This window comes from Peromyscus leucopus, chromosome 6 (assembly GCF_004664715.2).
Source record: "Peromyscus leucopus breed LL Stock chromosome 6, UCI_PerLeu_2.1, whole genome shotgun sequence".
Taxonomy (NCBI): domain Eukaryota; kingdom Metazoa; phylum Chordata; class Mammalia; order Rodentia; family Cricetidae; genus Peromyscus; species Peromyscus leucopus.
Genome location: NC_051068.1, coordinates 103,497,702 through 103,519,935, shown reverse-complemented (window position 1 = coordinate 103,519,935; position 22,234 = coordinate 103,497,702). Strand labels below are relative to the sequence as shown.

The following is a 22,234-nucleotide window of genomic DNA, read 5'->3' as shown; positions in this document are numbered from 1 at the left end:
CTGACTGAAATGATTCTCCAGCTTCGGCTTCGTCCGTAGCTGGGACTACAGAAATGCCTCCCTCGACCACTGACCATGGCTTTAAAGGCATTCTCAAACTGCTGGAAGTTTCTTCCTTCACGAAGTCCAGTTAGTTTCTTGTCTCTTCTCTGGTGGTGAGACTTCTGATGCTAGGTGATAAAAGGCCTGCCTTCTGATTTGAGCTCCCTGGGATCTCATCCTGGGAGAAGCCAGACATATTGAGAGCATTTGAGCAGCCGTATGGATATGCCCACTGTTGGGGACCGAGGCTTCCTGCTAACAGCCAGCACGAATTTGCCAGGCATCTGAAGGAACTCCTTGGAAGGGGACCATCCTAGGAGATATGTCACCATAGGGTTCCTGGCCTAGAGAGACCAGAGTAGATGATAAGTATTCTTGTAGATTGCTAAGGTTTAGATTAACTTTTGTGCAGTAACATGTACTTAACATTGCTCTAACCCTGGGTTTCTCCGTCCAAACCGTTCCTTCACCAAGCCTACCCCCAAGGAGAGCACCCCAGCAGCCCAGAGTCATCCGTGAGAGCACAGTCTAGAGTCCTGGTTCACAGTGAGAGCCCAGTACCCAAGAATAACCAGTGGCCAAGATGATGCTTTCCCGAGCCAGGCATCCAGAGAGCTGTAGGGATGCCTCTACCCAGCGGTTGCTGGACTCCAGCCCCGATGCCTTGTGGGTGTTCACACAGCATGGCCCCGTGTGAAAATTCACCGGGACAATTCTCTGGGACCTCTGACTTTTGCTACAGGCATTAAGTTTGGCGTAACCCTCCTCTCCCCAAACTCCATCCTGGTGCCACTCTCCTAGCCCTCCGACCAGAAACAAAGCTCGCCTTCAACTTGGGTTGCCTAGGAATATGAAAACCCATGCACACAGGCCGGCTTCTGCTGCTCCGGACCCCAGCTTCCCTCTCCTGAAGACCCCTCTCCCTTTTTGCATATTTCCTCAGACTGATTGACCCTGACTCCCGGCATTTGCACACTCCACTTCCCCTCTGCCTCCGCATACACAATCGCCGCTCTCAGAGCCCCTCACCACCTGGCACATGCGCAGTCCTCTGCAGGAACTGATAGGGTGCTGCTTGTCCACTGAAGGAAGGTTTAGAAGTGTCACATCAGCCTAATTCTAAGCAGAATGGCCATAGACGCCAAATCTCGGTCAAGAAATTCTGCTCTGGTTGGTTTAGCAACAGTACCTACCGTAAAGTAATAATGCCCTGATGACATTCTTTTTTTTTTTTTGACAACATTGTTTATAGTTAAATTTCTTCAGTCTGAAGTTAAGATTTACAAAGGTCTTAGTTTATTATTCAATGGATATGCCAGGTTGAGTCTAAATGAACACCTATGTGTCAACATGAATCAACGGCTTCGTTTTTTGTTTGTTTGTTTGTTTCCAGTGCAGAAGTGGATACAAAGATGATTCTGTTCCTAAGGGATTTCTCCCCGCGTGTTTTTGCCTGGCCTGAAATCAGACACCTGTTCTAAATCAGAGCGATTAAGTGCAGACTCCTGTTTTGACAGGATGTTTTTAGCTAGTGCAGGCAAGAGCACTCTCCCCGTGTTAAGAGTTGAAAGGTCTTCATCCAAAGGGAAACGCAAGGACTTGTCTGTGTCACTGGGGCCACCTGTTGTCAGGAGGAGCAGTCCACGAACTTGTAAAGCCACACAGCTTTGCACAAACAACTGCATTTCTTGACTATAAATACTCAAGTTCAAATACAAAAACCTCAAACGCTAGGCCTTGGGCGTGCACTACGCTGCCCTGCCGAAGGGAGTTCCACATCTCTCCCCTTCAAAACCACTTTTACCCCTCCCCCAACTTCCCCAAACGCTCTTCACCTCGATCAGACCATCCATGTTTTTCAAAGGGTTCCTTCTTCTCGAGCGGATGACTGTCAACTCCCCAGTTTACATTTTAGGCTACTGGGCCTCACCCCTTTCCCTAAGCGACAAAGGAGAAGGCCTCTAACGATGTTTACCCACCTCGGCTCGTGTTTGTCTAATGTTTAAACGGGGTTTTGTTATCCTTAGACATTCCTGAACAATCGCTCTCGGAACATCAAGCACACAGACCAAGGAACCAAGGGATGCAGGTCCGGGGTGGGGGAGGGGCGCCCAAGGGCTGCAGTCCGGGCCTCCCTGCTGCTTAGCACCATCTAGTGGCAGATTCTAGTGCGACTTTTGGACCGAGAGCTCCCGGTGGTGGCCCTAATAAAGAGCCAAAGGTTGTTTCCTCCATCCCAGCAGATGACCTACAGCCTCACACTGTTCACCTTGTGTGTACTGTACACACGCACATTTTGAATTACCCACAACAAATATCTCACCTTATTATGTAAATAAACCCTTCCTTTGTCTAGGTACTGAGATATTTTACCCCTTAACCCCTGGACCTGTGTGGGCACGGAGGGCAGAGGATGTTAAGATCATCAAAGCAAGCAGGACTAGGAAATGCGCGCAGAGGACATGCCTAGTTAGATGTAAAAAGGATGCGATTTGCGGTGTGAGATAGATCAGTGGGAAAAGACGCCTGCCGCCAAGTCTGACAACTGGAACTGAATTTCTAGAATCCACATGATGGGAGGAGAGAACTGACTCCCACAAGTTGTCCTCTGACCACCACACACATACACACACACACACACACACACACACACACACACGTAATAAAATGTTTTTAAAGAATGCTATTCTATTTTGGCTCTTTATTGTCTTTCAAATGCATTATTATAGTGTATTCACAATTTTTGATAATAGAAAATTAAAGCACCAGGGGCTGGAGAGATGGCTCAGCACTTAAGACACTTGATAATCTTGCAGTTCCCAGCACCCACATCAGGCAACTTAATTCCCCTTGTATCTCCAGCTCCAGGGGATTCACTACCCCCTTCTGGTCACTGTGGGCACAGGAAGTCACACTTGCAAACACACACACACACACACACACACACACACACACACATAAATAATAAAATAAACACTTTTAAAGGAAAATTTAAACCCTATAACATTTCATTTTAATTTCAAAAAAAAATTGCTGAAGAAATTAAGACTCTAACCCACGACTGGAGTTAGTTATGGACTCCATCTCCTATACAAAGTCCTCAGGATCAATTATGCCTCATGGAACTATTGGCACCCACCACAAATGATCCTGTCCTGTTTAAACTCTTGTCTGTGGTGATATTGTGTTCCCCAAAATATTGTGCACTATAAGAAACTTATCTGGGGTCAGAGAACAGAACAGCCACTAGATACAGAAGCCAGAAAATGGTGGCACACGCCTTTAATCCTAGCATTCCAAAGGCAGAGATCCATCCAGATCTCTGTGAGTTCAAGGCCACACTGGAAACAGCCAGGCATGGTGACACATGCCTTTAATCGCAGGAAGTGATAGCAGAAAGCAGAAAGGTGAATAAGGCATGAAAACCAGGAAGTTGAGCTGGTTAAGCTTTTAGGCTTTTGAGCAGCAGTTCAGCTGAGATCCATTTGGATGAGGACTCAGAGGCTTCCAGTCTGAGGAAACAGGATCAGCTGAGAAGTTGGCGAGGTGAGGAAGCTGTGGCCTGTTGTCTCTCTGATCTTTCAGAATTTACCCCAATACCTTGTTTTTATTAATAAGACCTTTTAAGATTCGTGCTACGCTTGTCTCTTTTCCTCATAGCTTTTCTTCCTTCTATTCATTCAGAGTGATTCCTCCTTACAGCAGCATGTAAATTGTACTTCATTTCTTAGAGTTCTTTTTCTTCTTTCAGATGTATAGTAGGCAACCATGTGACTAAACTTAGGGAAAGAGTGGGACATTCTGTGACTCATTTATGCACATATTCATTTTATTATTCATTCATTTATTTACTTATTTGTGTGTGTGTGTGCACGCATACAAAAATGGTTCTTGTTTTAACAGATGAGATTCACAATAGCACTTTGCCGTTTTCACTTTTATCCTGAACTTTAAGAAAACTGAAAATTAATCCTAGCTAACACAAATAGATTTTGGTTTGGTTATGGGATGTGAATAAAGATAGAGGTTTGGAGAAGGTCTAGTGAACGCTCAGTTCTACTAGTACAACAGCCCCAACAGGCATCGTGTGACAGTCACACTCTTCTGCCCCTGTTGTGACAATTCACTTCATGCCTAATTGATGCTCTACAAACAGCCTCCTTTTTGAAACCAGAAATAGACAAATGCAAACTGGACAGTCTTACTTTTACACTCAGCCAGAGACTGGCAGCTGGTCAGAGTGAAGACAAAAACTAACTCTTTATTATCCAGAACATTCTAATCCAGTTCTTGGATGGCAAGAAGCTCCTAGGAGTCAACACTAGTTGTATGTGACTGCTTACAGCCTAGATCCTGGGTCAAACACACAGTTAGCCCAGCATGATCATGACAGTGACCCTACTTCCCAAGGTCAGGTTCCATCCTATGGAGTCCAGTGTGCACATCACTCAAGAGCCCTCTTTTCAAAGCAAGTCAGGACATTGGATGTGGTGCTGCACGCCTCAACGCCAAGCACAGAGAGGGGGACCCAAGTCTGCAGCCAGCCCAGCTACGTAACATTGACTATGTCTCAAAAGCAAAGAGCAATCAAAACAAACAAATAGAAACAGGACACAAAATAACACAACTAGGAAAGAAAATGAATACTTGATAATTTCACCAAGTCAATAAATAGTATAAACATCAGAAAGCCCAGGTCAACAGTGTGTTTCTATTAACCTCTATTAACCACAAATTTTCAATACTCTTCTACTTTCCCCTTGTAAATTCTTTGGGGTTTTTGTTGGCTTGTTTTTGTTGTTGTTCTGTTTTATTTTGTTGTTCAAAACAGGGTCTCATGACACAGCTCAGTCTGGTCTTCAATTCATCATCCCGCTGCCCCAGCCTCCGCTGCCCTGGGATTATGGACGATGTGGATGCTGGGAAACAAAGTAGGGTCCTCTGCAAAGGCAGCCCGTGCTCTTCCCTGCAGAGCCACATCCCCAGCACCCCACCCAAAAGCTCTTGTAGAGGCCAGCATGTGCGGCAGCAGCCACTGTTGGCTTCTGCCTCTGAGACAGGCTTGTCAGAGAGATCCACGTTTCCATCCACGTCTTGCCACTGTGGCTTTGGGGAAACTGCTAGTCTCCCCCAGGGTTCTCTACATCCACATGGTAAGATCATTCATTATGTCTGACACATACCTTTACTCCAGGCTTCGATGAGAAGGAGTGCATGCGCAGCATAATGCTGACACTCGAACCATTGAATAAAAATGAGCTAATGTGGCAGTTTGACAGAAAATGGTCCCCATACGCTCATACAGAGTGGCACTACTAGGAGGTGTGGCCTCATTGGAGTAGGTGTGGCCTTGTTGGAGGAACTGTGTCACTGGGGGTGGACTTTGAGGTCTCAGGTGCTCAAACCAGGCCCAGTGTGGCATTCTCTTCCTGCTGACTGCTGATCTGGCTGTAAAACTCTCAGCGCCTTCTCCAGGACCATGTCTGCCTGCATGTTGCCATGCTTCTGCTATGATGATAATGGAGTAAACATTTGAAACTGTAAGCCAGCCCCAATGAAATGTTTTCCTTTATAAGAGTTGCCGTGGTCATGGTGTCTCTTCACAGGAATAGAAACCCTAAGAAAGCTATTATCACTGTATTTTATTCTCATTTGGAGGGTGAAGGTTTTGACTTTGGTTTTCTATTTTATGATAGATGTTTTGCTTTCTCCCTTACCAGCTATTCAAGGTTCATGTCTTATGGGGCCTTCCTGTGTACAACTCTGCAACATGGAGCCACCAACAGAGACTTAGATACAGAGAGCCCTTAGTACAAAGGAATGAGCACACTCAGGGATGTAGGTGTTTATCCTGATTTATTCTCCTCAAGATACCTTGAGAAGTATTGAAATTATGTGAGCAGAAAATTGCTAAAATGACTTTGAGACTTAAAAAGTAACTCTTGGAGCATGTCTCAGAATAAATGATTTGGAGGTAGTCACATATTTTCTCTAGTATCTCCCACAAGGCAACTTATTAATTGCACAAGTCACTTAACTTTTGGGTGACTTGCTTTTCTTGTGTGCAAAAGAGAGGTATGAGTTCTTAATCAGTTTCAATGTGTGTTGTCCATTCACTGAATGTATTAAGGGCAACGGGGAACATTTCAGGCATAATTCCGATCTTCCAGTGAGATAACACACATCGAGTAGCGTGGTGGACTTGACAAGCAAGAGCCAAGTCGAATGGGAGCAAGCAACATGATAGAGAGGCCTTATCTATGGAAGAGACATTGGGGTTCTTGCAAGTTCAGGGTTATTACGGGAAGAGGGCATGGGAGCAAGGTAATAATTGGGAACATAAGCTCATCCACCCATTCATTCATTCACACATACATTTATTAAACAACAAAAATGGACAAGATACTTAGCACAGAGTGTGCGCTCAGTTAAATGTAAGGCTTCCCCACAGGCCTCACACATCTGTATGAGTTCCTGACTCTCTCTAGGTCTTAGCTAGGCTCTGACAATAGCAATTTCTGTTCAATTCCATCTGCTGTAAAGCTATCAAATTTATCATCCGAACCATGCATTGTTTAATGTTCTACAGGCAACGTCTGGTTTGGGAGCATTTATTGAAGGGAATCTCATTAAACTATCCCACAGAACTCTAAAAGCGATGTCTGTTTCTTTGTAGGTTTATAACTGTTGGCCACACTGTGCCCTGTGTTTGGAACACCCACTGCGAGAAGAAGAGAACATTTTTGAACATTTTTGGGGGGTGTGGTGGGGTTTGTCCTACGGTGGATCAACTGAAATCTGATGTGTCATTGAAAAACACATTTCTGACATTAGACGAGCTGGATGAAATAACTGATAATTGTTTCTGGGGTCAGTGGGTTTCCGTGAAGGCAAATCATCTAAATGACCAGCTGTGGCTGGGGCTGAGTGACTGGAGGACACAGCTAACAAACAGAGGCAGCGATCTTGCAGCAGCTGGAGCCCACTAAGGCAATGAAAGGGCCAGACTAGCTCCTCAGTCCTCTAGACCATAGTCGACTTGTGTCAGAACAGCTTTATAAGCTGGAAACTTAGTGTGCAGCTTTATTTCCTAGCTTTAGAGTTACATGTGGTTTTGATGCATAAGGGTTGGGTTTCTTTTGCGCAATTGCTTCAGAAGCAGGTGTTGGCTTGAAGAACTAATAGCTTGTATGTGGTATTGCTCTCATTGAGCTTTGTAGTAAATCACTGTTCTATTGTGAAGAAGATAGTCCATGAATGAAACCCCTTCCCGTGTGAGTGTGTGTGTGTGTGGTGTTTAAAGGAGTCCCAGCACAGACTTAAAAAGCATGTCCACTCATCTAATTTTAAAGCCTTAGCTCTTTTCTTTCTGCATGCACAGTTTCTGTGGATGAAGACTTGGATTACTTTTAGACAAGAAAGAGTGAAGCCTGAAAAAAATACAGGGTTCTTCCAATCTGATTGTTTTTCTTGGAACCTGGCCCATGAGCCATCTTCAGTGAATGCAAGATGTAGAAATAGAAGAGGCTTCCTCTCCTCCACTTCTGTGAGGATTCTATTGGCTGTAAGGGACAAAGGATACAAACGAAACTGGTTTGGGCAAGTATGTGTCTGCTCCTGTAATAGAAGTATCCAAACTGAGCCAAGCCTCAAATTTCTTCATTTTCTTGCTCCTGTTTCAAAGTCCAAGTGATGAGAAGGTTGTAATGGTTTCTGGGGTTTCATCTCTGCAGCTTCTACTTGAGTGGAAGGGTATCTTCCCCACCCCTCCTTACATCCTTAGCATAAATTCTGGGATTTATTCTGACTGGATCACCCTTCATCTATCCCTGTGATACATACAGGTTGCTGATTAGCTTGGGCAGTGGTGTGCTCCACTCCTCAGCTGGATGCATAGTCCTACAGGAAACTCAAGAAGAAAAGAGACCTCCAAGAGTGGGTCGGCACATGGAAGCCAGGGCCGGAAGTGGGGGAGAAAAGATCTATGAGACAAACTCCTCTCCATACTCATATCACCTCCACCCTTTTACCTCTGAAGTCTCCTCCGTGGGCAAGTGGTGGGCACTCTTCTTCTGATCCTTCTCTTAGGATTATTTGTCCAATGTGTTTCTCCAGATAGAAGGCATGCCTTCAAAACTGTAACAATGTTATAAATGACTAAAATGTAGAATGAAGTGGAGATGTCTCCCCTGGCCATCTACCTGTCTTGGAGATTTAGAAAATATGCATTCTCTATTATATGAAATGCAGATTTATTATGGCACGGGAGTCCTGAAAAATCACAAGAATCCAGAAAAGTACAAGCCCCAGCATAGTAGCTCATACCTGCAATCTCAGCACCAGAGGCAGGAGGATTGCAGTGAGTGAGAAACCAGCCTGGTTTAACAGATTGTTGCAAGGCCAGCCAGGACTTCGTAGTGAGACTCTGCCTCAAAGATGAAAAACAAAAACAAAAACAAAACAAAACAAAAAACAGATGAAGGCAAATCAAAACAAAAACACTCCAAATAAGTGTCATGCCTCCAGTCATGTGTCTTGTCCTGTGCCCTGTGTCATTCTGAAGTGAAAGTTGACTCACCTGGGATATGAATCTCCAGGCCCTCAGCTTGGGCCCACCCGGGGCTTTGTGGCCATGAAGCAGACCCTCTATGCCTTCTGCCGACTCTCTTCTCACGCACATCTCCTGAGCCCCCCTGAACTTTTCTCTAGACTCCCAAAGTTACCCGCTTCATCATTTTACACAATTAGTCATATTTTACACCTTCATATCAGGAAACCTTTTTATCAATTTTCAGTGCCCAATGAAAATATTACTTCTATTGATTGATGTCAAGACTGTTTCCATTTCTTAGCAACACAGTAGTAAACATAGATATACAAGTATGTCTATGGTAGGACTTTGGGAACATACCTAGGAGTCATATGGTAGTTCTGCTGTTAGTTCTTTTGAGAAACCTCCATACTTATTTCCATAGTGGCAGAATGGATAAAGAAAAGATGGCATATATACATAATGGAATTTTATTATCTTGTAAGAAAAATGAAATCATAACATTTGCAGGAAAATGAGTGAAAGTTGACATCATTATGCTAAGTAAAATAAGCCAGACACAGAAAGGCAAGTGTCGTGTGTTTTCTCTCATTTGCAAGACTACATTTAAGTGTGCATGTGTGCGTGTGTTTGAGTGTGTGTGTGTGTGAGAGAGAGAGAGAGAGAGAGAGAGAGAGAGAGAGAGAGAGAGAGAAGAGAGAAGAGAGAGAGAGAGAACAAGAAAAAGGATCATGAGAGAGGAAGAAGGGATCTTAAGAGATGGAGAAGGAAAGGGAAGAAAAAGAACATAGTGGGACACATAGGACATGAGACCAGAAAGGGGCTACTGGATGGACAAGGGGAACCGTCAAGGGGGGCCATCAAGGGGGGTTCAGGGAGACAAAAGTGAGTAGTGAGTAGAAGATGAATGTATAAACATCCCATAAGGAAACCTGTTACTTTGTATGCTAACTTAAATGTAATACAAATGTATTCCTATATGAATGGAATGATTTTTTTATTTCTCGTGTTATAAAGCATTTTTCCAAACTGGCAATTTAAAAAAAATATTCATTTCTGCACTGGACATGGTGGTGTATCACCTTTAATCCCAGCACTTGGGAGGCAGAGGCAAGAAGATCTTGGAGTTTGAGGCCAGTCTGGTCTACAGAGTAAGTTCCAGGACAGCCAGGACAGCACAGAGAAACCCTGTCTCAAAAAACAAGCAAACAAACAAACAAACAAAAATTCATTTCTGAATAGCTCAAAAACCTCAGGCATCCCCCACCCTGTGGCAATTTGGTTCCTTTTCCAACATGTCTTTGGCTTGTCGTTACCCTTATGTTTCCAGAGCTATCCCCAGCATACATCCCAAGACCTGCTTCTTCCGTTCTCCTAACGAAATCCCAGCCTCAGCTGCTGCTGCTGCTGCTGCTGTTCATACTGTCAATGCCTAAGGTTATAGCAATCATGAGTGACTTTTGTTTGTTGTATAACGTTCTTATGGAGCAAAGTCAATGTCTGCTCTGGCTGAAATTATGTAATTCGGTGAACTGGGTGGATTACAGGAGATACTACATGGCTGTTTACTCCAGTAGTTCAGGAAGCTAGGCTAGGGGCTGACCCAAGCAGCCTCTGGCCAGAGCACTCTGTTGGTCTGCTAGATCCTCATAGAGCAGAGAGAGATCATCACTCACAGCTCTTACTAGGGGCACTAATCCTGTCTTGAGGGCTGCACCCTTTTGAAAACTCTCTCCCAGAGGTCTCCAGGTGGTGAGCACTAATAGTCCACCTGTGACAATGAATGTCTCGTGATATCTGGGATGGCATGTTGTGTTCTCATCTCCTAAACCTGAGCCATGCCTTTTATTTTCTCTGTGCTCCTTAGGCCCACATCTCATCCTCCAAGTCAGGGTCCATGGCAAGATTCAGTACTGGATTCCTGCCTCACTGCTGCCGTGGGGACATGCTCGACCTTAATTCCCACACTATCCAGAAATATGCTGCAGCTCCAGGTGAGATGTCCTCTTCAAATGTGACCAGAGCAGACACTTCATCTATAGAGAGGACTCTCCCCCAGGAGACTAGGTTAATTTGCTTCGGGACATTTGTGACTTCGCTGAACCGCTTAAGGTTGTTAAAATGTCTCTATTAATCAGACAGTGTGAGCAGCAGTGGATGGCAGTGAGATTCATTTTCCATTCCATTTTTGACAGCGGGTACTTAGCCCCTCCCCGCCTCAGGAAGGAAGTTTGTGGGTGTGCCATAATTTCATGGGCTGGTAAGCCGTCTGAGATGGCCAGAGTTTAAAAGAGCTCTCTCCTGTGGATCTGGGTGTGCCGGCACTTGGCCTCCAGAACATCTCGCTCTGGGCCACCACTGGCCGCTTCTACAGAGTCTCCTAACCCCATGCTCCTGCCTTCTAACAACCAGAGCACCGAGACCTGGCTTGTTTCACCTGGGACCACCTAGGGGTCCCTCTCCAGCATCATCCCTTCCCCTGGCTTTAAGTACTATCTGTAAGAGCTGGTGCTAAACGTCTGCCTCCAGCCTGAACTACTTTCTAAACTCCAGACATCCAACTTGATGCCTGGCATATGTCCAAAACGTAGCATGCCCAAACTGAATGTCCATTTTTCTCTCTCTAAATGTGCCTTCCGAACAATTTCTTAATAAATCACAACTGGGCTGCTCTGATTATTCAAGGAAAGGCTTTGAAGTTCCTAAATTACCTCTAGCATTGAATGCTTAACCTATCAGCAAACCTTTTCCGTCTAAAATGTAATGTCTATTTAGAATCTGACCACTTCCTACCATTTCCCAGGGGGAAGCACACTTCTCTTCCCTGGTCCTTGTGATTGTCTTCCTTGCTTCCTGAGCATATTCTCCGCAGAGGGACTAGCTCTTCACCACGGATATCTGAGGGCTGGTGAGGTGGCTCACTTGGTAAGGGCTCCTGCTGCCAAGCCTGAAGACCCGAGTTCAATCCCTGGGACCCACAGGGTGGATGGAGAGAACCAAGTCCTGCAAGTTCCTTCTGCTTTCCACACATGTGCCACAGCATGTATGTGTACACACATATGCACACATACGAACACATGCATGCATGGATATAAAACCAGTGTCAGAGAAATGTTTATTCAGCATTATTGAAATAGGCAAGATATAAAATTAACCTAAATATCCATTAATAAATGAATGGTAAACATGCTTCATCTATATGATGGACTTAGTCAGTCATGAAAAGGAGCACCCTGTCTTTTATAACACAGATAAATCTTAGAGGGCAGTGTTAAATCAGAGAAGCCAGACACAGAGAGACCAACATTTCATGACCTCACTCATGCTTTGTGGTGATTTGAATGAAAATGCCCTCATAGTCTCATATATTTGAATGTTTAGTCACAAGATGTGGAACTCTTTGATAGTATTAGAAAGATTAGGAGGTGCTGCCTTGTTTTGTACATTTCAAATACATATAATTTTGTGTTTATTAAAAAATTAAGCCAGGTGGTGGTGATGGCGGCACACGCCTTTAATCCCAGCACTCGGGAGGCAGAGGTAGGAGGATCTCTGTGAGTTTGAGGCCAGCCTGGTATACAGAGTGAGCTCCAGGAAAGGTGCAAAGCTACACAGAGAAATCCTGTCTCAACACACACACACACACACACACACACACACACACACACACACACACACACACAAATAATACATTTGAAAAATTAGGCTGAAGAGATGGCTCAGTGGCTAAGAGCACTGGCTGCTCTTCAGAGGCCCTGGTTCAATCCCCAGCATCCACATGGCAGTTCACAACCTTCTAAGGATCTAGTTCCAGGGGAGCCAATGTCCTTTTCTGGCTTCAGAGTGCACTAGACATACGGGTAGCACGTAGACACGCACACCAGAAAAATACGCACACACATAAATTTAAAAGAAAAAATTCTGAACAATCTTTTAAAAGATAAAAGAGAGCTTATATTCTCAGTCTTGATGTTCATAGGAGTTTTTTGTTTTTTTCCTTAAAAAATTTTTCTCTCCCACTGCTCTCTAAACGGAAGTTTTTGACTGGAGGGTGGAGCACGGTAGACACTACTTTGCATGTTGAACATCGAGCTTTTCCCGGCTGGCGATAAGTAGCAGGATGTTGTCTTGGGATTGGGAAGTGGGATTGGGAAGACGGCTAAAGCCACTCGGGGAAACATCTACCATCCCCCCGCCATGCTCCCTAGGTTAGGAGTAGTGAAGCCTTTTTAACTTAGACCATTTCCAGCTTTGTGGACTGAGTGTGTGTGTGGAAACAGACTCCGTAAAAATACTGAACACTGAATGCCATTTCACACAGAAAGTCAGATCCTGGAGTATGTCCCTAGCCCGACGCACATGACAGAAGCACAAATGTGTCACACAAATGTGACAGCATGTCAGAAACCAACACGCCCATTTGAACTTGTGAGACAAGGGGTTTCCCGGCCCTGGCGTCACAAAAGGCTCCGCTCGGGACTTTAGAAAGGTTGCTAGCGCAGCCACTAGACTTGGTCTGATATTTGAGTTTTCCTTTCTTACATCCTTTGAGGCACAGTGTTGGTAGCACCTGGTCTCAAACTCTCTATGTCACTGAGAATGACCTTGAACTTCGGTCCTCCTGCCTTCCCCTCCAGAGTGCTGAGTCCAGGCATGCATCCCCAAGCCTTCATGCATGCTAGACAAACGCTACCACATTCCACACCCCAAGCCCCAGTGCCACCAGCTCCCGATGCTGGTGAAGCTGCCCCAGTCCCTGGGGCCATTTAGTCCATCTCCAGGCTCTGAAGGGCTCAGGGGAGAGATAGCCTTGGGAGAGAGCGTCGGCTTGGGTCACCTCAGCGCTAACTCGTTTTCTGAAATCCTTACTCTGGAAAACAATCATTTGAACTGAAGTTACATTCAGACACAGACCAAGAATTTTTAAGCTGCTTGGCAAAGTGCCCAACTTAGAGCAAAGGAAGACACCCACCTGGAGAGCAAGAGCCCAGACTCAGCTTGAATACGCCCTTCACCCTAGCCAACTAGTAAATGAAGGGACTGTATTTCATAACATCCGAGATCTCCTCAGCTCCAGTACTGTGTGCCTAAGAAATACCTATCAGTGAAGGAGCACTGTCAAATGCCACTGTGGATCCCTCCCTTCCACCGGAAGTCCTCCTCTCCTCCCTTTCCCTGCCCTGGCCAGCACGTGCTCTGTCTTGGCATCCCTAACCTAACTCAGAACCGATAGCTGGCCCCATTTTAACGGCCTCTTCCCAGGGCTACAGCATGTCATCATTACCATGTGCTGTTGGGATGATGTCTGGCTTCCCAGAGATCAAGATGACGGTCATCTTCTGTAGTTCCATTCAGATCCCTCAGCTGTGGCCTCTCACTGGAGAGAAAGGTGTATTCGGGAAGAAAGAGATAAGATTTGGCCATTTGTGTTTTTCTGAGTCCCTCAAAGAGGGATGCTCCTTCACAAAGAGCGGTGCTCCTTCACAAAGAGCGGTGCTCCTTCATTAAAATTAGGCTGCTCAGAGGCCTGGGGATATTGTCAGGGCTCAGTAGCTGCACTGGGTCTTGCTCCAAGGCAGGAAATTGCTTGGACGACCCGAAAACAAAGTAGTCTTCTCTCCAGCAGCAAGTTCAGTCTGCGGTGGGAACAGGGCTGCATATATAATGTGGATACACAAACGCCGTGCCCCCCCCCCGCCCCCAAATCAAAATGAAAATTTCCCTCTATTTTTTTAATCCTCCAAAACACATACAAAGATAATACTGTAATGCTATCTACTACCTTTCCCATCAGATTTGCTCCCCTAGCGGCCCCACCCCCACCCCGGTGCACACTGTCAGGGAAAGGGGAGCTCCCCACCCAACCCCTTCTGTTGCCTCAAGAACCCACTTTTTCCAGAGGAGACACTAAGTGGGTCACTTCCCTCTTCTGGCTTCGCTATCAATTCTCTGTGCGTACTGGTCCCCTATTCTATTTTCAAAATCAAATGGCCAGCTTAATTCCCCCAGAGGCCTGGCTACATCCAGTTAAGGTCACGGTCAGGACTTGAAAGCAGTTCTCTCCCTCCTACCGTACCCCATAGGCTCATTTTTTTTTTTTTTTATCCATTCCTCCACCCTCCCTCCCTTCCCCTCCTTCCTCTCCCTTTTCTTCAATAGCTCTGTGTTGCGAAGGGCCTGGCCACACACAGAGACTATTACAGGAATAAAACCTGGAAAAGAGCACACAGTTATGAAACATTAGACCTCGACTTCTCTTGATTTTGCTCCCTGAATTTTCCTCCCCCCTCCGAGAAAACATGAGCCCTGGTAGATTTGCGGTTCATGTTATCTTCAGCTGTAAAACCCAGCTGAACCAACAGAGCGCCCCTCTCGGCTTCCTGCTGTCCAGAGGTTTGAAGAGGAGCTAGCTACTGTGTGGAAAGAGTCACCCCTGGATTTCTGGACAAGCTTTTCAGAGGAAACACGAAACTACCGTCAGCAGACAAAGAGCTCCATACATTGTCAAGCTCTGTCCAAAGGAGATCGGTTAATGTCAGTCAGTCCTCGGCCTGTTAGAGGAGAAGGGGAAGCGAGAACAGGAACACGAGAGGGCAGGGGCCTCTCTCCTGCCTGAATATTGCCTTTCAAAACAGAGTTAAAATAAAACAGAGTTCAAGGGTCCTTCCATCGCTTCAATCAGCTCCAACCTAAGAAGCTCACTGGGAATTTGGCCTGAGGATAGAATGCCACATCAGACATTGATTCGGTTAGCCAACGCTTTTCAAGGTGTCACCCATTAATTTATTGACTGCAAATAGGAATTTTGCCCAAGGCCAAGACTCACAATTGGTCCCAGTTGAGCCGAAATGGATTTCCACAAGTGGCGAGGGAAAGGGAGGCGGCTCTTCCAGCTCTCTCCTTCAGTCCACTCTTTCTTCCTTTACCCCGCTCGGGCCCCATCCCATTAATAACGGAGCCCTCAAAGAGCTTCATTAGTTGGTGGCCTGCAAACAGCTGCTCAAAGGATTTGCAAGTGGATTGATCCTGAAGCTGCCAGTGTAGACACTGCATGTCAGAAGTGACCGTGGGAGCTGATTGGCTGCTTAATTTGGACATTACCCCTTTTGTCTCTCCCCTCTCCTCTCATGCATTAAGCACTCAGTAAGAGAGAAGACAATATTCTTACGGAATGTCTCTGTGTGTTATTCTAGAAGTCTTGGTTTACATAGATTATCATATACAAAAATTATATAGTACAAAAAAATTTCAAATATAAAATGATTCCATTTTATACCTGAAGTGTATATCTAACCTACAAACTACAAAACAGAGAATTATTTAAATGCTGTCATCATTTTCTGGATTCCATGTATAACGGAGAGGTCATAGTCATCCTATGTAGCTGGGAAATGGACTGATGTTTTTCAAAGATTAAAGCGTAATTCTCCCTGGCTCTTCAACTTTGAGACAACTTACTAGATTCTCTTAGGCTTAGAGCTAAATTCAAACTGCTTTTGTGTGACCTGGAGACCCAAAGGCTAGAAGGAATTATCTCTTAGAGAAAGAAATGCTTATATAGGCGCACGGAGGCCGATATAAAAATGGAGTATTTGTTTACAGTATCATGAAACAACCAACCAAGGGGAAGCCACCTAATTATAAATCCCAGGAGAATGGCTGTAGACACTGTGACCTGTCTGCCTCAGGATGCTACATGCAGTTCAAAGGAATAGGAATATACTCACACATAGCATTAAAGTCATAGCAATTAAAAAAACAGACCATCGGTGCTGGAGTTAAAAGCACAGGAAAGCAATGCTGTACTGTTCTACCTAGAGGGACTCTAAAGAAAGCAGGGGGCTGGAGAGATGGCTCAGTGGTTCAGAGCACTGGCTGCCCTTCCAGAGGACCTGGGTTCAATTCCCAGCAACCACATGTCAGCTCACAACTGTCTGTAACTCCAGTTCCAGGGGGTCTGACACCCTCACACAAACTTTCATGTAGGCAAAACACCAATGTACATAAAATGAGTTATTAAAAAATAAAAAGAACTAAAATTGGTAGATATAAAAAAAATAAAATAAGAAGAAAGCAGTGGACTTGACTGGGGGTTCAGTTCAGTTGTAAAGTGTTTTAGTATCCTGCACAGGACCTTGGATTCCATCCCTAAAAAGTGAGAAAGCTTGCTATTGGTCAGCTGGTAGATATAAAGTCTCACTGGAGAGGCTGGGAACGATTGCAATAAGAAAATCGGCAAAGAGGAATCAGCCTATGTCTAATATAGTCTTCTTGTTCATCTTTTTGTTTGTTTTGAGACAGGGTTTCACAGTGTCACTCAGACTAGACTAAAACTCTTGGAAATTCTCCTGCCTTAACCTTCCATTTGTTGAGATTACAGACTTGAGTCTCTCTCCTTCCTTCCTCCCTCCCCCCCCCCTCCCTTCCTCCTTCCCTCCCCCTCCCTTCCTTCCTTTTATATGAACAAACAATTCAACTTGTTACTTACATAGTTCACACATCAGTCCTTTCAAATGGTTAAATGGTGGCTTTAAAAGCCTTGATTTGGAGCTAGAGAGATTGTTTTTAGCAATTAAGAATCTTTACTGCTATTCAAGAAGGCCCATATTTGGTTCCAGGCACTCACATGGCAGCTTACAACCTCTTCTGGTTTCTGCAGGCACCAGGCATGCATAGGATACATATAGATAAATGCAAGCTGAATACTCGCGTACATAACATAAACTAAATAAGTCCTTAAAAAGATAGTTGCCGGGCGGTGGTGGCGCACGCCTTTAATCCCAGCACTTGGAAGGCAGAGCCAGGCGGATCTCTGTGAGTCGAGGCAGCTGACTACAAGTGATTCAGAAAGCACAAAGCTAACAAAAACCCTGTCTTAAAAAAAAAAAAAAAAAAAAAAAAAAAGAAAGTAAAAGCCTGATTTATTGTATTGTTTTCTTTAGAAAAGGCCTAATATTGCCCTGAAAATCAGTCATACTTTCTAAGGGCTGTTTACTTAGCAAAGTGCTGTCTAGGAGAGCAATGGGAAGAGAAGGCAAACAGCCTGGGTTTGAACTAAATTTCATCATGTAATAAAGTATCCCCTCCCTTCCTCCTCACTCTTTCTTGCCCCCCCCCACTGACCCTAAGAGACAGCCTTCTAGAACAGCAAAGCACCTTAGAAACCTTTACCTTGTAGCAAAGCCCCAGATCTTAGCACAACTGACTCCATGATGGAAGTGCCATTTAAGCATTAAAACTTCGGCATGTAGACAGCACCATCTGCCAAAATGAAAACAAAGACCTAATCCATCAAAGTCCGTAGTTCTGGGAAAGTCTCTGAATGTACTAACCTTGATTTCTGGCTTCTGTAGTTCTGCTTCTGGCTAACTGTTCTTATTAACTGAAGTATGTCAACCCAGAACATGTTTTTAAAGCACACCCTGAGAAAGGCTCAGTGCTACACTGGGATCCTGAGCACCCAATGTAGTCACTGGCTGCCTAATAAAGACTTTCTATTGGCTTAACTTCTCTGGTGGATACCCCCAAAAACCCCATGCCTTCACTTTAAGGGAAGAGCTGTGATTTATTCCATTTAGACTCCATTGGTCCTGGGGGCTAGTTCAGTCCTCTGTGACTGTTCAAGAGTCCTCTCTGGCCACCTGGACCAAGCTCCTCCCACTGACTTCAACAGAGTGAAGCTGCTGCTTTTCCAGTGCGATTGTATCTATTTTCTGGGAAGTGGTCTCTTTAACTGCATTTCCCAGGACTGTGTTCTAGCGAAGTCAATTTCTCCAGACTCTCTCTCTGCCTCCATCTCTCTCCTCCCTCTCTCATTCCCTTCCCTCTTCTTACCTCCAGATCCTTCTGGTTTTCTCCATCAGTCTACACTTCTGTTTCTTTGTAACTCCGTTCTCTCCCTCGTCGTCGTCGCCGGACTCTTGATCTTCCAGAAAGATGTTCTACAAAGTAAATTTCTGTGATGAAAAATTTCAGTAATACCAATAAATAATAATTTTTAAAACTCCAAGAGGTTAAAGCCAAAAGGTAGATTCACTTTTAATGAATCTTTTCTTTTTAAACCTTGCTTTTATGTCTTTCCTTTTTATCTCTTCATCAAGGAGGCTGTATTCCATGAAGCCTCAGGGTATGATAAATAACTTACAAGGATGCTCACTGCACATTGCTCTCTGACAGGGTGACTCAACACAGATCCGTATTATCTACATTCTTTAAATGGTTTCCTGCAGGACGATCCCACCCTTCCACACATCCAGAAAAGCACCGAAGATAAGATGTTTAGAAAAAAACCCATTTGACTTCCTTGTGAGAAATGACACAAGGAGAAGATGCCAGCACTCGGGGTGACATGGAACCTTCCAGAGGAGCAACCTTTCTCTCCTAATGGGCCTAAAGAAGAAAGGCCGGTAGCCCAGTGGACTATGAGAGAACCGCACAGAGCCGTCTGCCTGGCCAGCCTGTGGGAAGAAACACTTCTAACCAACTACTTTTCCGAAGAAGCGGAATGTCATAAAGGGACATTTCTCAGGTGCTGAGTCCCTCTTTGAACTTGAGCCTTTCGGCACTTTCATTTGCATCTGTTTAAACAGACACGTGACCAGCATTTATCAGTCCAGCCCCCCTGAGTGGGGCCTTTTCACTTCTGCTCTATAAAAGGAAGCTCTGGTTTAAAAATATATATATATGATTTCTTTTTTACCTGACAGGCTATGACCTGTAGAAATCTCCAGCGGAAACACAAAATCAATCGAGTTTCATTTGAACCATTCTTTGACTCTCCGGAACCTTTGATAAATCTCAGATGAAAATTCTCCAGCACCTCAGAAGCTCGGGAGGGCAACTGAATGCTTTGATTTTTTTGACTTCGTCATATAATTGGGGTGGTGATTTTATTGATCTGTTGTTCTCTGTACAGTAGGTTTATTAATCTGTTTTTTAGTCAAGTAACTTGACAGGACTTCATTTAAAAATGATTGTAGTTACTACGACTGGGCAGGGGCCATAGGTTACCAAAGTCAACAGTTTTGACAGTTTTTGCATGATCATAATAAATATGCAGTTAACTTGGAGAAATTAAGAAACAGCATTACCCCCTTCTTCATCATCATCATCTTCTTTTTCCTCCTCCTCCTCCTCCACTTCCTCCTCCTCTTCTAACTGAATTGATGTAATTGGTTTCATTGCTGGGGAGCGGGAAGGAAAAGGAGGTAGGATGAATCCACTCTGCACCTTCAGCAAGAGTGATCTTTCTAACATGCAAGTATTACCTGGCCTAACCCTGCCTAATGCCCTGGGCTATTACCTCACTGCGTGTGAAATAAGGAGCAAGCTCTCACTACGGAGCTCAAAATCTCCCAAGTCAGTCTAGACCCATCTCCGGCCCCTCACTAGTTAACTCTGCCACTTGAACTACTTACAAGTAGGAGTCGCCCGCTTCCCACTTGCTCTGTGGATGTCTAACATGATAGTCAGCAAGTCCTCATTGGCATTTTGGAACAGTAACTCATTTCCTCTAGAACTGAGAGGAGTTCATGGCATTTCATCCACCATTTTAATTTTTTTTTCTCTATCTTTGTCTTGAGAACAGGAATTGTGTCTGGGGCATCGGTGTTGAACTGTTTTACAATGTATTCATAATGTATTCCACCTTTTTTTCTCTATTGTATTTATCCCTCTCTGGAAGTTTGAGACTGCACCTATCCATTTATGGCACCTAGCACCACATGGCCAATGTCACAGGCATTCAGTAAATATTTCCTTAATGAAATACATTGCAAAACCAAACGCAGTGATAGCAGACACTCAAGACTAGCACTGGGTCCCATGATGAAATGGACGCTATTTTATAGACCATTGAGAAATGGAGAGAGGAGCTCGAAAGATGGTTCAGTGGTTTAAGCACGTGCTGTTCTCACGAAGGACTGCATTCCATTCCCAGAATCCACATGGCTGCTCACACATAACTGTAACTCTAGTTCCAAGTGCCTTCTTATGGTCTCCTTAGGCACAGGCACACACAAACAGATAAATAATCATACACATAAAAAATTTAAAAACATAATAAATCTTGAGAGAGAGAGAGAGAGAGAGAGAGAGAGAGAGAGAGAGAGAGAGAGAGAGGGAAGATAGCCTCTGTAGTGACTTGAAAGAAAATGGCCCCCAAAGAGGGTGGCACTATTAGGAGATGTGGCTTTGTTGGAGTAGGTATGGCCTTTTTGGAGGAAGTGTGTCACTGTGGAGGTGAGCTTTGAGGTCTCATATATGCTCAAGCCACACCCACTGTCTCAGACCACTTCCTGTTGTCTGTGAGTCAAGAAGTAAGAACTCTCAGCTCCCTCTCCAGCACCTGTCTGCCTGCATGCTGCCTTGCTTCCCACCATGAAGATAATGGACTGAACCTCTGAACACTTAGTGAGCCACCACAATTGAATGTCTGCCTTTATAAGAACTGCAATGGTCATAATAGTGTCTCTTCACAGCAATAAAAACCCTAACTAAGACAGCCTGCAAAGATGACATGATGCTTAATAAAAATGAAGGCACTATATTTTGTTCTTAGACATTTCTCTACTTGATTCAAGCAACAAATTTATCCATAGCCATTTAGCATATTTCTCTTGCACATTCACACAAAGAAAAACATCATCTGAAGAAATTAGTTCAATTTCTTCTTCACCCGGAGTCTGAGTCAGCTTCACATCCGAGTGACCAGCTACATCTCATTACCTGTGCCTCCAGAGTGTTGAGAGGACAGTATTTCTGCAAAGAGCTTCCCTTTTAACCCCGGGATTGTCTTTCAAGCCATGCACATCAGCCATTTTGCAAACTTTAGTGCTAAGACATTACCTACCTAACAGAATACTAGGTATCAGACTATGACCCTGTTCACAGCCTACCTCAAATGGTCCTTAAGAGGTCAGCAGAGAGGAATGTGAAGGAATTGGCTCATTATGCCAAGCAGGAAAAAACAGTCAACATCAGGGTGGCTGTGGGCTGCCTCGATGTGAAAACATCATAATTTTTAAGTTATAAAATATGAATAATGTCTGGCATCAGTTGATGAATAGAATACATGCTTAATAAAAACCTGTGGATGAGGAAGATAGGTGAAAAGCACATAGGAAGGCAGTTCTGGAAGGAAGTCACTCCTCAAAGCACAAATGATTCTGTACTCAGCCAGGTGGCACAGATACGTAATCTCAGCACTTGGGAGGTGAAAGCCGTGGGGGTGGAGGGTTCAAGGTCATCCTCTGCTACTAGTGAGTCAGAGTCAGCCTGAGATACAGGAACCTGGGGGATGAGGTCAGGAAGAAGGGAGGGGGGGAGGAAGGGAAGAGGGTGGAAGGATCATGCTTACAAGGTAGAAACAGGAGACTGGATTTTACACAAGCAAAGGCTAAGAACTACCCGTCAGCAAACCTTCACTCATATCAGCTGAAGAGTGATTCTCATTAAACGAGGCATGTGTGCTACTAAAAGTAACCAATTAAATCTGTGAGCCAGAGCTGTTCTCGGTTATCTGTTCATGCCTGGCTCCTTCTAGTCAGAACCTTGGCCTGACAAGCTGCTTCCCACTCGCTCTCCTATCACCTCAGGATAATCAGCCGAGCTACCTCATTCTCCCGAGGCGCTTGAGACGTG

At 44.6% G+C, this 22,234-nt stretch overlaps 1 long non-coding RNA gene across 2 annotated transcripts; it reads right to left on the bottom strand.

Annotated features, from left to right (window-relative positions):
- Positions 1-12,524: 12,524 nt before the first annotated feature.
- On the bottom strand, positions 12,525-16,501 carry LOC119088221. Of its 2 annotated transcripts, none has more exons than XR_005091843.1 (3): positions 13,878-16,501; positions 13,566-13,691; positions 12,525-13,463 (listed from the first exon to the last, which is right to left on the bottom strand). It is a non-coding gene; the product is annotated as an uncharacterized LOC119088221 (long non-coding RNA). The 2 variants fall into 2 exon arrangements; XR_005091842.1 differs by having other exon boundaries at positions 13,566-13,680.
- Between the last annotated feature and the right edge of the window lie 5,733 nt (positions 16,502-22,234).